The following is a 12,757-nucleotide window of genomic DNA, read 5'->3' as shown; positions in this document are numbered from 1 at the left end:
AAAATGGAAATTTGGCGAAAATTTTGAAAATTTAGCAATTTTCAAAATTTGAATTTTTATGCCCTTAAATCAGAGAGATATGTCACACAAAATAGTTAATAAATAACATTTCCCACATATGTACTTTACATCAGCACAATTTTGGAACCAAAATTTTTTTTTGTTAGGGAGCTATAAGGGTTAAAAGTTGACCAGCGATTTCTCATTTTTTCATTTTTACGAATCAATTTGTGAAGCACCTGGGGGTTCAAAGTGCTCACTATGCATCTAGATAGGTGCCTTGGGTGGTCTAGTTTCCAAAACGGGGTCACTTGTGGGGGAGCTCCAATGTTTAGGCACACAGGGGCTCTCCAAACGCAACATGGTGTCCGCTAACAATTTGAGCCGATTTTCCATTCAATTTGCTAGCAGACACCATGTCGCGTTTGGAGAGCCCCTGATGTGCCTAAACAGTGGAGCTCCCCCACAAGTGACCCCATTTTGGAAACTATACCCCTCAAGGATTTTATTAAGGGGTATAGTGAACATTTTGAACCCAGAGGTACGACACAGAATTTGATAACATTAGGTCATCATATTGAATAAGTTGTCATTACTCTTGAGCACACGTGCTCGCTACTTGAGTTTGCATCGGGTACTCAGGTATGCACCATGTATCACGGGTGCTCGAGTGACATGCTCGAGTCCCCGCCCATATGTTTCACGGTTATTAGACACCCCAAAAAAAACATGCGGGGATCGCTCGTGCATGGCAGGCAATCCCCGCGAGTTTTTTTTTGCAGCGAAGCATATGGGGCGGAGACTCGAGCACCCGCGATACTCAGTGCATACCCGAGCACCCAATGCAAACTCAAGTAGCGAGCACTTGCGATCAACACTAGTTGCCATATCATCATCTTTTTTTTTTACTTTTGAAAAAAAAAAAACCCAACCCTAACATTAGCATAACCCCAACTCCAGCCCTAGCGTTTATTTTTTACGCCGTTCCTCATGCGGTATAAGTGATGAGATTACTTTATTCTTCGGGTCGGTGCGATTACAGCGATACCAGAATCATATCGGGTTTTTATGATTGACAGCTGTCACACACTAAAAGACACATATTTTGTAAAATCTAGTTTTTGCATCGCTTTATTCTGAGAGATATAACTTTTTGATTTTTCAGATGATGGAGCTGTATGGTGGCTTGTTTTTTGCGGGACGAGATGACGTTTTCAGCGGTACTATTTTTATTTATATTCGTCTTTTTGATCGCGTGTTATTCCATTTTTTGTTTGGTGGTTTGATGATAAAGCATTGTTTTTGGCTTCGTTTTTTTTTTTTTTTTTTACCGTGTTCACTGAAGGGGTTAACTAGTGGAACAGTTTTCTAGGTCAGGTCATTACGGACGCAGCGATACCAAATATGTGTACTTTTATTGTATGTTTGCTTTTTTTTCATAATAATATTTATTGATGGGTACATTATATTTTTATTTTTAGTGGATTATTTTTTTTATTTTTTTTTTATATTTTTAAAAAATTTTAATTTTTTTTTTCCCTTTCTGGGAGTTTTTACACTTTTTTACTTTGTCCCACTGTGGGACTTTCACTTTTTTTATTCTGATCGCCTGGATAGCATAGGGATGGAGCACGATCCCTGTGCCATGCAGGCAGTCAACGCTGCACAGTGATAAGATTGTTTTGTCATGCACTGCACATGTCCAAACAATCTTACTGCTGTCTGGTGACCTGGATGTTGTCATGACGACAGACAGCGCTGGAGGCTGGAAGAGGAGGTGAGTATACCGATCACCTCCCCTTGCCACCGCAATGCTGCGATCAACTTCGATCACAGCATTGCGGGGGCTAATGTGCCGGGAGCGGTGCGGGACCGCTCCCTGCACATAGTACCGGGTGTCAGCTGTGCTGACACCCGGCGGCGATCGCGCCCGCACAGCCTGTGTGCGCACACGATCGCGATGGCATACTAATACGGGTCTGGCTCTTAAGTCCCAGGGCACAGACGCGTATTAGTACGTCTAATGTTGTTAAGGGGTTAATACCTATCCCTGTTCTATTGATCTGCCATCACTTGCGCTCCCTCTATTCCCCCTCCCTCTTCTGGGAGACACTGCATCCAGGACCGCGAGTGCGCATGTCCGGGAGTCATGGTGACGCGTCCCTGCTCCTGGACACGCGCGCACTTCCTGCCGCGGTGACGCAGTTGTACTTCCGGTTCGGAGGTGAGAGACAGGAAGCGGTGTAGCGCTACATAGTGTCTGACATATGGCATTTTACAATGCCAAAAGGTATATAAAGAGGCTGTGGCTTGGGCTCATCAAATCCCCCCCTGATGAAGCTATAACTCAAAGAGGAAACGTACATTGGAGTTTGTAAGAGGGGATTCTTCCACTGTGGGGTCCATGCATGGCGCTGCACTTTATTCAAGTTAGGCAGGGTACCTTCAAATCACACTTTGTATGTGTACCATTATGCCTTATGTGATGTATATTCACTATCAGTCCTTTGGTGGTTTTATGTGGTTTGTAGACAGATATGGTCATTTGTGATCATTCTAATAAATAATTGATATGGATTGACATTATATTACTTTGTTTACTACTACAACCTGCGGACTAATGACTGTATATCATTACATGTATGATTGTATGTAACATGCATTGACCTCTTTTTGTATCTACCTTTCTGGCTCCAGAAATATGCTGTGAAAATTATATATTATCACTTGCTTAAAATATCTTGAATTGCACACCTTCTCTCCATTTTTCCCTTTCCCTTTTTGTTACACACTTAAACCAAGTTGAACGCAGTCAGTATAGGTGAGGAGGTGCAGTCAGGGTCATTCTAGTTTTCCTGCAGCCTGTAACAAGAATTGAAAATTGAAATTGCACTCCTCCCCTGACTGCAATGTAATCCTGCAATTTTGCCTTTGTTTTGAGGGATTTGTTTTTACAGTATTCATTGTATGGTTAAAATGCCTTGTCAACATGATGCTCCAGGTAGGATGGTTAAACTGAAACTTGCATATATACTTATCTTTTTTATTTAGTTGTGTAAAAAATGCAGAAGTTTGTAAAAAATAAAAAAATGATTTGTGTCACCATTTTTCAAGACCTGTAATATTTTTAGTTTTCTGTCCATGGAACTGTGAGAGAGCTTGTATTTTTGGTACCACATGGAATACAGCGTTATCATACACTTTTCCAATTGACAGAAAAGATGAGCAAAACCTTGGCTCCCCACATCTCATTCAGCTAGATCAGGGACCCTCAAACTACGGCCCGCGGGCCACATGCGGCCGGCGGAGGACTTTTATCCGGCCCACCGGGCTGTTGGCAGAGGAGAGCGGTGTCAGCGCCCGCCCTTCCCTCCGCTTTCTCAGAGCCCCGGCAGCCCGATACTTACCTCTCCCCGTGCCTTCGCAGATCCGCTGTCTTCCTGGTCTGCACTCCCTGTGACGTCTCAGGTCAGAGGGTGCGGTGACGTCTTTACACCGCGCCCTCCCCTGAGCCGTCACAGGGAGCGCAGAGAGGGACAACGCCGGAGACGCTGGAGTCCGGACCTGAGCAGCGGCAGCAGGCAAGGAGGGAGGTGAGTATTGGATTTTTTTTTTTAATGTATGGAGGCATGGGACATAATATTAGGGGTGACATCCTGCATGTGGCATTATATGGGGGGGGGTGAAATCCTGAATGGGGCATTATATGGGGGGGTGACATCCTGAATGGGGCATTATATGGGGGGGTGACATCCTGAATGGGGCATTATATGGGGGGGTGACATCCTGAATGGGGCATTATATGGGGGGGTGACATCCTGAATGGGGCATTATATGGGGGGGTGACATGCTGCATGGGGCATTATATGGGGGGTGACATCCAGCATGGGGCATTATATGGGGGGTGACATCCTGAATGGGGCATTATATGGGGGGGTGACATGCTGCATGGGGCATTATATGGGGGGTGACATCCAGCATGGGGCATTATATGGGGGGGTGACGTGCTGCATGGGGCATTATAAAGACAGGGAAGTGATATCCTGCATGTGTCATTATATGGGGGGGTGACATCCTGAATGGGGCATTATATGGGGGGGTAACATCCTGAATGGGGCATTATATGGGGGGGTGACATCCTGAATGGGGCATTATAAAGACAGGGGAGTGATATCCTGCATGTGGGGGGGGGTGACATCCTGAATGGGGCATTATATGGGGGGTGACATCCTGAATGGGGCATTATAAAGACAGGGGAGTGATATCTTGCACGGGGCATTATATGGTGGGAGAAAGGGAAATCCTGCATGGGGCATAATAAGGGGGGAACAGCCTGCATAGGGCATTATAAGGGGGAAACAGCCTGCCTATTGGGGACATTTACCTGCCTATTGGGGACCTATGCTGCCTATTGGGGACATTTACCTGCCTATTGAAATACCGGTTGATTTAACTTCACTTGTTCTTCATTTTAAATATTGTATTTGTTCCTGTATTGTTTTTTTACTACAAAATAAGATATGTGCAGTGTGCATAGTAATTTGTTCATAGTTTTTTAAAAAAACTATATTCTGGCCCTCCAATGGTCTGAGGGACCGTGAACTGGCCCCCTGTATAAAAAGTTTGAGGACCTCTGAGCTAGATGGTTACCCAAGTTATGTAAGAAGAGCAGATTACATTGTGCCTACACATACAGTACTATGCAAAAGTTTAGAAAAATGGAAAAAATTCAGCAAAATAAAAGACTTTGAAAAATAGAAGAGTTAATAGTTTATTTTTAGCAATTAACAATAAACAAAGAGAATCTATATTTAAACATTATGATGTGTGACCACGTTTCACTTTCAAAAGTCAGCAATTTTGTAGGATTATAGTCAGGTGTGCAAGTAACCAATTGTACCCGATAAGTGATAATGATCATCATTGAAATACAGTCATTAACTGAAACAGGAACAGCTGTGTAGGGCTCCTTTCACATGTATTTTTGCCCTTATTTTTTGGTCCCATTGGGGCTCACATCCAAACCCCCACGAAACGTGATTCGGGCATATGCGCCAACGGGTCCATAGATAGAGTCAACAGGTTAATAGCATTCTGACACCATGTGGCACTGGCACTGAGAGCCCCACTGCCAGGAGTAATCAAACTTGATTCCACCTAGCAGTGTTTGGCTTTAAGCTATAGGGATAGTGCTGGAAAGTTTCAGTCATCGCTCAGTGTATAGCGGTGGCTATAACCACGTCCCAGCACTAACTGACAGCTGGCTCTAATGCAGGGCTCTCAGTGCCAGCACTGCATGGATTAACCCAATATTTGTGGTTAATAGCGTTAGTATAATCCACCCCCACACGTTAGTAAAATCCACCCCCACACATGATAGCACATTAAGACTGGGACACGATTTTCCTGTAAAGGGCCGGGGGGATATTGAGCAACAGCTTGGCCATGGCTACCGCCTGCGGTCACTTTACATTGGGAGGAGCTACTTATACTCTCCTGGCACATGCAGTCTTTGCTGGCTATTGTAACGGGTCTGGGAGGCGGAACCTCTGAGCTACTATACAAGGGGGCGGTCCTTGTAAGGGAGCAGGTGGCGACCAGGGAAGACGGGCAGGCAGTCACAGCAGGTGACCGGGACAGTCTCTGAGTGAACGGGCTGGAGATCACGGCAAGTGACCGGGGCAGTCTCTGGGTGAGCGGGCAGGAGGTCACGGCAAGTGACCGGGGCAGTCTCTGGATGAACGGGCAGGAGGTCACGGCAAGTGACCGTGGCAGTCTCTGGATGAACGGGCAGGAGGTCACGGCAAGTGACCGGGGCAGTCTCTGGATGAACGGGCAGGAGGTCACGGCAAGTGACCGGGGCAGTCTCTGGGTAAAGGGTTGGTACGACCTGTGGCGGCTGATGGTAGACGTGAGCTCCCAGGTGAGCAGGCGAGAGTCTCTGGATAAACGGGTGGTCACAGCATGTGACGGCGGAGCCTCCAGGAAGACCAACAGACAGGCGGCAGATGAGCGCTCCCAGGTGAGCGGGCAGAAGTCACTGGACAGGCGGGTGGTCACAGCACGTGACGGCAGAGCCTCCAGGTAGGCTAGCAGACAGGCAGCAGATGAGCGCTCCCAGGTGAGCGGGCAGGAGTCACTGGACAGGCAGGTGGTCACAGCACGTGACGGTGGAGCCTCCAGGTAGGCTAGCAGGCAGGTAGCAGATGTGCGCTCCCAGGTGAGCGGGCAAGCTGGTCCATAGACAGACTGACAGGAGTTGGAAGGCAGACCGTCGGACCTCAGGCAAGCAGGCAGGTAGCAGAATATCAGGCAGGAATAAGACAGCAAGCTGGCAGGAATCTGGCAGGTATCTGGCAGGTAACTGGCAACGGGACCTGAGGGCTGAAGCAGAGTAGTGAACAGTGCAACAACATTGCTCGGGCACCTCCATTTTGGAGGAGGTGCCTTATATATGGTGAAGTCCTCCGGCCATTGGCCGGGGACTCCTTAGGACGGCGCGCGCGGCCCCTTTAAGAGGGAGGGAGAGCGCGCGCGCGCGCCCTAAGCACAGTGGCCGGGAAGGAGCGCGCGCTGCCAGCAGAGCGGGAGAAGGACGCCGGGCACGGAGCAGAGAGGTGAGGGGAACAGCGTCCCTGCCTAGCAGAGGGCAGGGACGCCGGCGCTACAGCTATATTCCAAGTTACATGGATGTTTGGAGTCTCAGCTCCCCAGTGAAGGATTATCATGCAGAGGTTTTCTCTATAGCTTATCCTGCAATTTGTTTGTGTGTTCCCCTTCTCAGCTCTTTTGCCAATTTGTTACATTCAGGGTCTAGGGTTTTTTACATATACCACAGGTTTTTTTGAGTTCTTTTCTTTTCCTTCCGTTTTTCATATATGACTGTGTGAACGTGTCTTTAGTCCTGTGTCTCACCCTCTGTCCGTGTGCACTCCGTTCTGTTGTTGGGGTTTTGTGCTGCACTATGTGTCCGGCCCATAGCCTGGAACAGCTCATACACATGTAAGAAAAAAATTAATTTCTCTGGAATAAAACATCAGATCACAGATATCAAGGAATCATTTTATTCAGCTGCCTATGACCTACATGCCCATTTAGACAACTTAGAAGGGTTGATCCTACTGATAGATTCCCTTTAAGATCGTTTCACACTTTCTGGTGCACAGAAAACCTACAATAATTTCACACCATGTGGTACTTTCCCCTGAAAAAGCACCACATTGTGTAAAAGGATTGTAGGTTGTCTGCCGTTTGTTATCCCACTGCTGTATGTGCATGTAATAAAGAGGACTTTTATATGTTAAAAGCAGATGGGTGAACATCCTGGATTATTCTGTTACTGGAATTGATTCTTGTATCTCCTTTTGAACAGTGAGCTCCAATGCTGTGTGTCTACCATTGCCCTATTAAAGTTTTGTACAACTGTGCAAGAAAGAACAATTGAGTTATGGCAAACCATTTGATTTTTTCAAATAAAAAATTGAAATATGTTGCTGTAACAGAAGAGTGTCTGCAGGCAACAGTGAAGCATGGTGGAAGCTCTTAAAAGTTTGGGGCTGCATTTCAGTTAATGAAGTTAGGGATTTAGTCAGAATTAATGTTGCTCTCAATGCTGAAAAATAAAGGCAGATACTTATCATCATGGAATATCATCAGGAGGCAACTGATTTGCTCTAAATTTATTCTGCAGCAGGTCATTAACCCCAAACATACAGCCAATGTCATTAGGAACTGTCTTCAGTGTAAAGAACAAGGAGTCCTGGAAGTGATGATATGGCCCCCACAGAGATCTCAACATCAATGAGTCTGTCTGGGATTACATGAAGAGATAAAAGGATTTATGCAAGCCTACATCCTCAAATTTGTGGTTAATTTTCCAAGACATTTGCAACAACCACCTTCCTAAGTTCCTTCAAAAACCTTGTGTAAGTTTACCTAGAAGAATTGATACTTTGATGCTGTTTTGACGGCAAAAGATGGTCACACCGTACATGGATTTGATTTAGATTTTTCTTGCGTTCATTCACTTTGCATTTTAATAATTGATAAAAAAAACTTTCTATCTTTCAAAGCATTCTTACTTTGCAGCTTTTTTTTCACACTTGTCTTAAACGTTTGCACAGAATGTACCTGTCAGGATGCACAGACAATCAGCAGGTATTGTGTGCCTGTCATATTTATTATAAAAGAACAGATGCATTACACCTGCTGATTGTGCACACCTGAAGGTACGTATGTATAAACACAACGTAATTGGCACTACTCAATACTCCAAATGTGTAAGTGAGTGGTGCTGGACAATCTCTTAAAGATGACCATAAGCATTAGACAAAAGTAATTTCAGCAGTTCTTAAATGATCAATCATCTCATAAACGATCGTTTTGCTGATGCAACCATACACTTTTTCATCCTTATTGGCATTTATAGTCGTTCGACTTAATCATAAATTTTTAATCACAAAGGGGCGAAGAATCAATGATTTTTCTGAGGACTTCCTTTCAAGGAAATATCGGTTGTGGATGAAAGAAAAATTTTGGTTCAACTGCGAGAGAAATTTGAAGTGTTTCTGATATCTTTCCAGATGATAACAGCCTGTCATTCTTCAGCTTAAATGACCGATCATTGTTAAATTACACCCAGCGAATGTTCGTTGGTGCTGAAATCATCCATTTTCATTAACTTTAGTCAAAAGTGTTCGAGACCTTTACTCTCTGTACTGTTTTCACTTGGTGCTATTCAAGAAATGGTAACAGATATCCCAGATAGGACTGATGACTTCTGACCTATGACACAGAGGAAAGCAGCTGTCTATAACAATGGAAAAAGAGGCTACAAAAGCAAAAACTACTGCATATATTTAACTTTGCCTTTGTATAGATGTCAGGAGCAAACAGCAAGATTCTGCCTCTTTCCATAAAATGTTACAGCTGAAAAGTAAAAAAAAATAACAAATGAAGAAATTTTGAAAATTCTTTGCCTTGAGTCAGAGTCATTCTCTACTCCTTTGTATATTCATATACATAGCTGCTTTAGTATTTGTACAAACTTTCATTGGTTTGGTTTGGTCCAGACACATGATAAGCTCCAATCCGCTATCAGACATAGACCAAATAGATTAGTAGTAACTACTGTGTAACTTTCATCTAAGCTCCCACAATGCACTGTTTTTTGCTTTTATGAGAGTCCAGAAGAATTGTAAACTAATTTTTCTTTTGTAAAACACCATATACGGTAAATATGGTACAAGATAATATAAATCATTTACAAATGTAACTCTTTTCCACACACTAGTGTCTGTGGCTAATCATTGTACATTCACGTGATCTATTCATTAGGGTGTGTCCATGCGACCACCCATAGAAGACAGCTGTGACTGACAGCCACCACCCCATGACAATTACCAGAATTGGAGAAGACTCATATCACGACAGTTTAACCCTAGTAATGCTGTGATTAAGGAAATTTCCTTAACACCCCCACAAAATTGCCCCCACAAAATTGACCGTCAGGGTTGTTTGATTTAGGATAGCAATTTCGCTTAAAAAGGTCCCCAATGCAATATTACCTAATGCCTGTTAGGACTTAATTTAGTTATTTTTGCTTTTTGTATGCACTGGCTATAAGGCTTTGGATATTCTAATTTATTGCAATACAGAAAAATAAAAGTTAAGCATAGCAAAAATGTAAATTAAGCGTAAGAATAGTAACTGTAAAACAACTTTTATTTATTATGACTAGGTTATAAAATATGAAAAGTACACAGATAACAGTTATAACCTAACAATCTGTTGTTATTACCATATCAGATAAATTAAAAAAAAAATCAAAAAGAAGAAAATCTTATTTTTTTTATTCAACTAATAAATTAATCTAAAGTTATCCCATCCACTTACAGTATACAAACAAACAGATATGGAATTGGCACAACTATGCTATAGTGAATGCCCTAGGCCTGTGAGAAAGCAATTCTATTGAATATGCAATTTAATTACAGGTCACAGACTTCAATTTTTCCATTGGCTAATAAATGATTCACACATGGCAAGTGTGTGCAAGCTGCGGAAACAATAGTCAAAGTAAGATCCATCACTTGTCAACAGCTTTTCTTCTAAATCCTTACACAACACCGCTAAACTGCAAAGCATCAGCATTATGTCCAGCTAACCATTAACCCCTCATTGTGGACAAGTCTACAACAACAAGTACAAGATAGAGCACAAAATTCCCCAGGGGGCATGTATGTCACAGTACGATACAGAAAGAAACGCATAGCAGAGCAGAACTGTCATAGTTTCATAATATTTCTAACATTTAATGACAATGTGGATTTTGTTTTGCCGTTTGCTCAATTACATGTATTAGTTGGACAGAGAGGGCTAAGTTTAAATGGTAAATTGACAATAACCATACTGCAGAACTTTTAAAAACTTTTTATTATATCTTGTATTTCATATCTAATTTTTACAGTGTATTTCTTTATTGGGGGCTGTTAGGGGAAGGGTCCATCTACATTACGGTCCTTTTTATAGTAAGGGCTCATACCTATGTCTGTTCAAATCGGTCTGAGCATGGACCATTAATACATGGACTGACCCGAGTGTGACAGCCACATAGAAATCCATAAATCTGTCACGTTCGGCTCTAAAGTTCCAGAGCCAGTCCTTACATTGAGGACCGAGATTGGACCAAGATCCACGGATGTCTTCATAAGCCCTTAGTCTTACAGAAGCTTTCAGGGTTCTCAAGTTCTCACAGTAAGGCCTCATTCAGATTTTTTTACATACGTACAAACATGACCATTATTCATCAGTGTTTTGGACCCTAGTTTCATCAGTGTTTGGTCAGTGGGTCAGTTTTTACCATCAGTATTTTAGCAGCGATTTTCTCTATAGAAATAATAAATCATCAATATATGATTAGTGTGGTTCTAAATGGTAGGACTGACCAAAAGTATAAATAGGCTGTGGTTCCACTTCTTGTTCATAGTTTTACTGTATTATTATTATTATTATTAATACTTGCAACTTAATTCCTTTCCCATGAATCTCTTTCATTTCTCATGAAAAGCTGGGGTCCTAAATGCAATTTCGGGGAGATATTCTAGGAATTTCTATCAAGGCAAACTCAGGAAACCCACTGTAACGTATGATACTGCAAGGGCTAAAGTAAGGTTTGGAGTTGTCCCAGGATAATAAAAAAAATTAGCAAGGGGCCTAAGGTATAAAATATCCATTTTAATATGTATGTAGCTTCTGGAGAAGAACAACATAAAAAGCACAAGGGGATGTGGGGGGGGGGGGGGCAAATTAAGTAGGGAGCTCCATCTTACTTTTTGCATTTGGACCTGGTCCTCTCCTAAATTGTTATGGCACATGACATATGTAGAAGAGATGGTATCAACGTTCATGGCCTGCTTTATTGAGACTCATAAAAGTTATAGAATCAATAAAATTTGTGACTGCCTTTGATGTCAAAAGATAGTCACTCACATGTGTGGTTACTTATTCTCTTCTGAAAAGGAACAACAAAAACCGAGGGCAACTAGTGGAGGTTCTCAAGGTTATGGAGTCCTCAAGACAGGTGCCCCAAGACTGCTTTGCATAGTCCTGTGAAGAATAAATTTCAACCCAAAACACAAGTAGGCCAAATCAAAATCACAGTTATAGCCAAAAGTTTAATTAGCACGTACATTTATTTTGTTTGAGATAGTAAAACAAAACAGGGATATTTTATTATTTTGCATACAGTCACAGTGTCCATTTTTGTGAAGCTGTTAATTTGCTTCTCAGTAATTTACAGTAAACTCCTATCACATTACTGATTAAACATGCTGACGAAATTAATTTCTGAAGCTTATTCTAAAGTGGCAACTGATGTGATAGCACATCCCATTTTTTTTTGTTTCCAAAAATATAATAATATCACAGGAAATCAGACACATTTGAGATCATCAAGACTGACCCCAAACATGGAAACTAAAAAACAGATATTCATCTGTGGATCATCTTAAAAACGGTGCCACAATGAGATGGCCTCCCATATATGACTGATTGAAAGGGCATGCATACCGTAATAAATTGGCATGTTGTTTGGAGGAAATAAGTGACCACATAGAGTCACAATGTATAACATAAGAAGTATACAAAATCACATTGAAGTCAACAGTTCTCATTTGTGGCGAGGCCGCCAGCAGCTGTGACAAGTTAAAAGCCATTTGATTTAATAGGAATAAGGGATAATAAAGAGAGGCACTCAATGGCAGCGAAATCCCCTAGTGAATTGCATGTGAAACCTGGTTGAATTATATATTTTTCCCTTGTATTGTAGACACAATAGTGAGACGCACACAAAGTGGCAGCGCACAGGAGGAAATCATTTGTGTGTTACCGGAGAAAAGCATTCATCTTACTGCGTCTTGCCTTGTTTTTCTCTCAAGGTAAATTGGCAGTTAATCCCCTCACTGCAAGAAAGATTTTTCTGCCTAAGAAACATAGGCAGCATAACCTCCTATGTGCTAGAAGAAAACATGCATAGTTCCTTTCAGACATAGAGCTTCCAGACATAGATTTCCAGGTAAATAGATGAGATGGAAGGATAGAATAAATAGAAAGAAAGAAAGACATACAGTACAGACCAAAAGTTTGGACACACCTTCTCATTTAAAGATTTTTATGTATTTTCATGACTATGAAAATTGTACATTCACACTGAAGGCATCAAAACTATGAATTAACACATGTGGAATTATATACTTAA

The sequence above is a fragment of the Phyllobates terribilis genome, unplaced genomic scaffold (genome assembly GCF_046119375.1).
Source record: "Phyllobates terribilis strain yellow unplaced genomic scaffold, ASM4611937v1 Scaffold_2__4_contigs__length_985480577, whole genome shotgun sequence".
Taxonomy (NCBI): Eukaryota; Metazoa; Chordata; class Amphibia; order Anura; family Dendrobatidae; genus Phyllobates; species Phyllobates terribilis.
The sequence above is the reverse complement of the archived record's forward strand: the minus strand, read 5'-3'. Positions refer to the sequence as shown.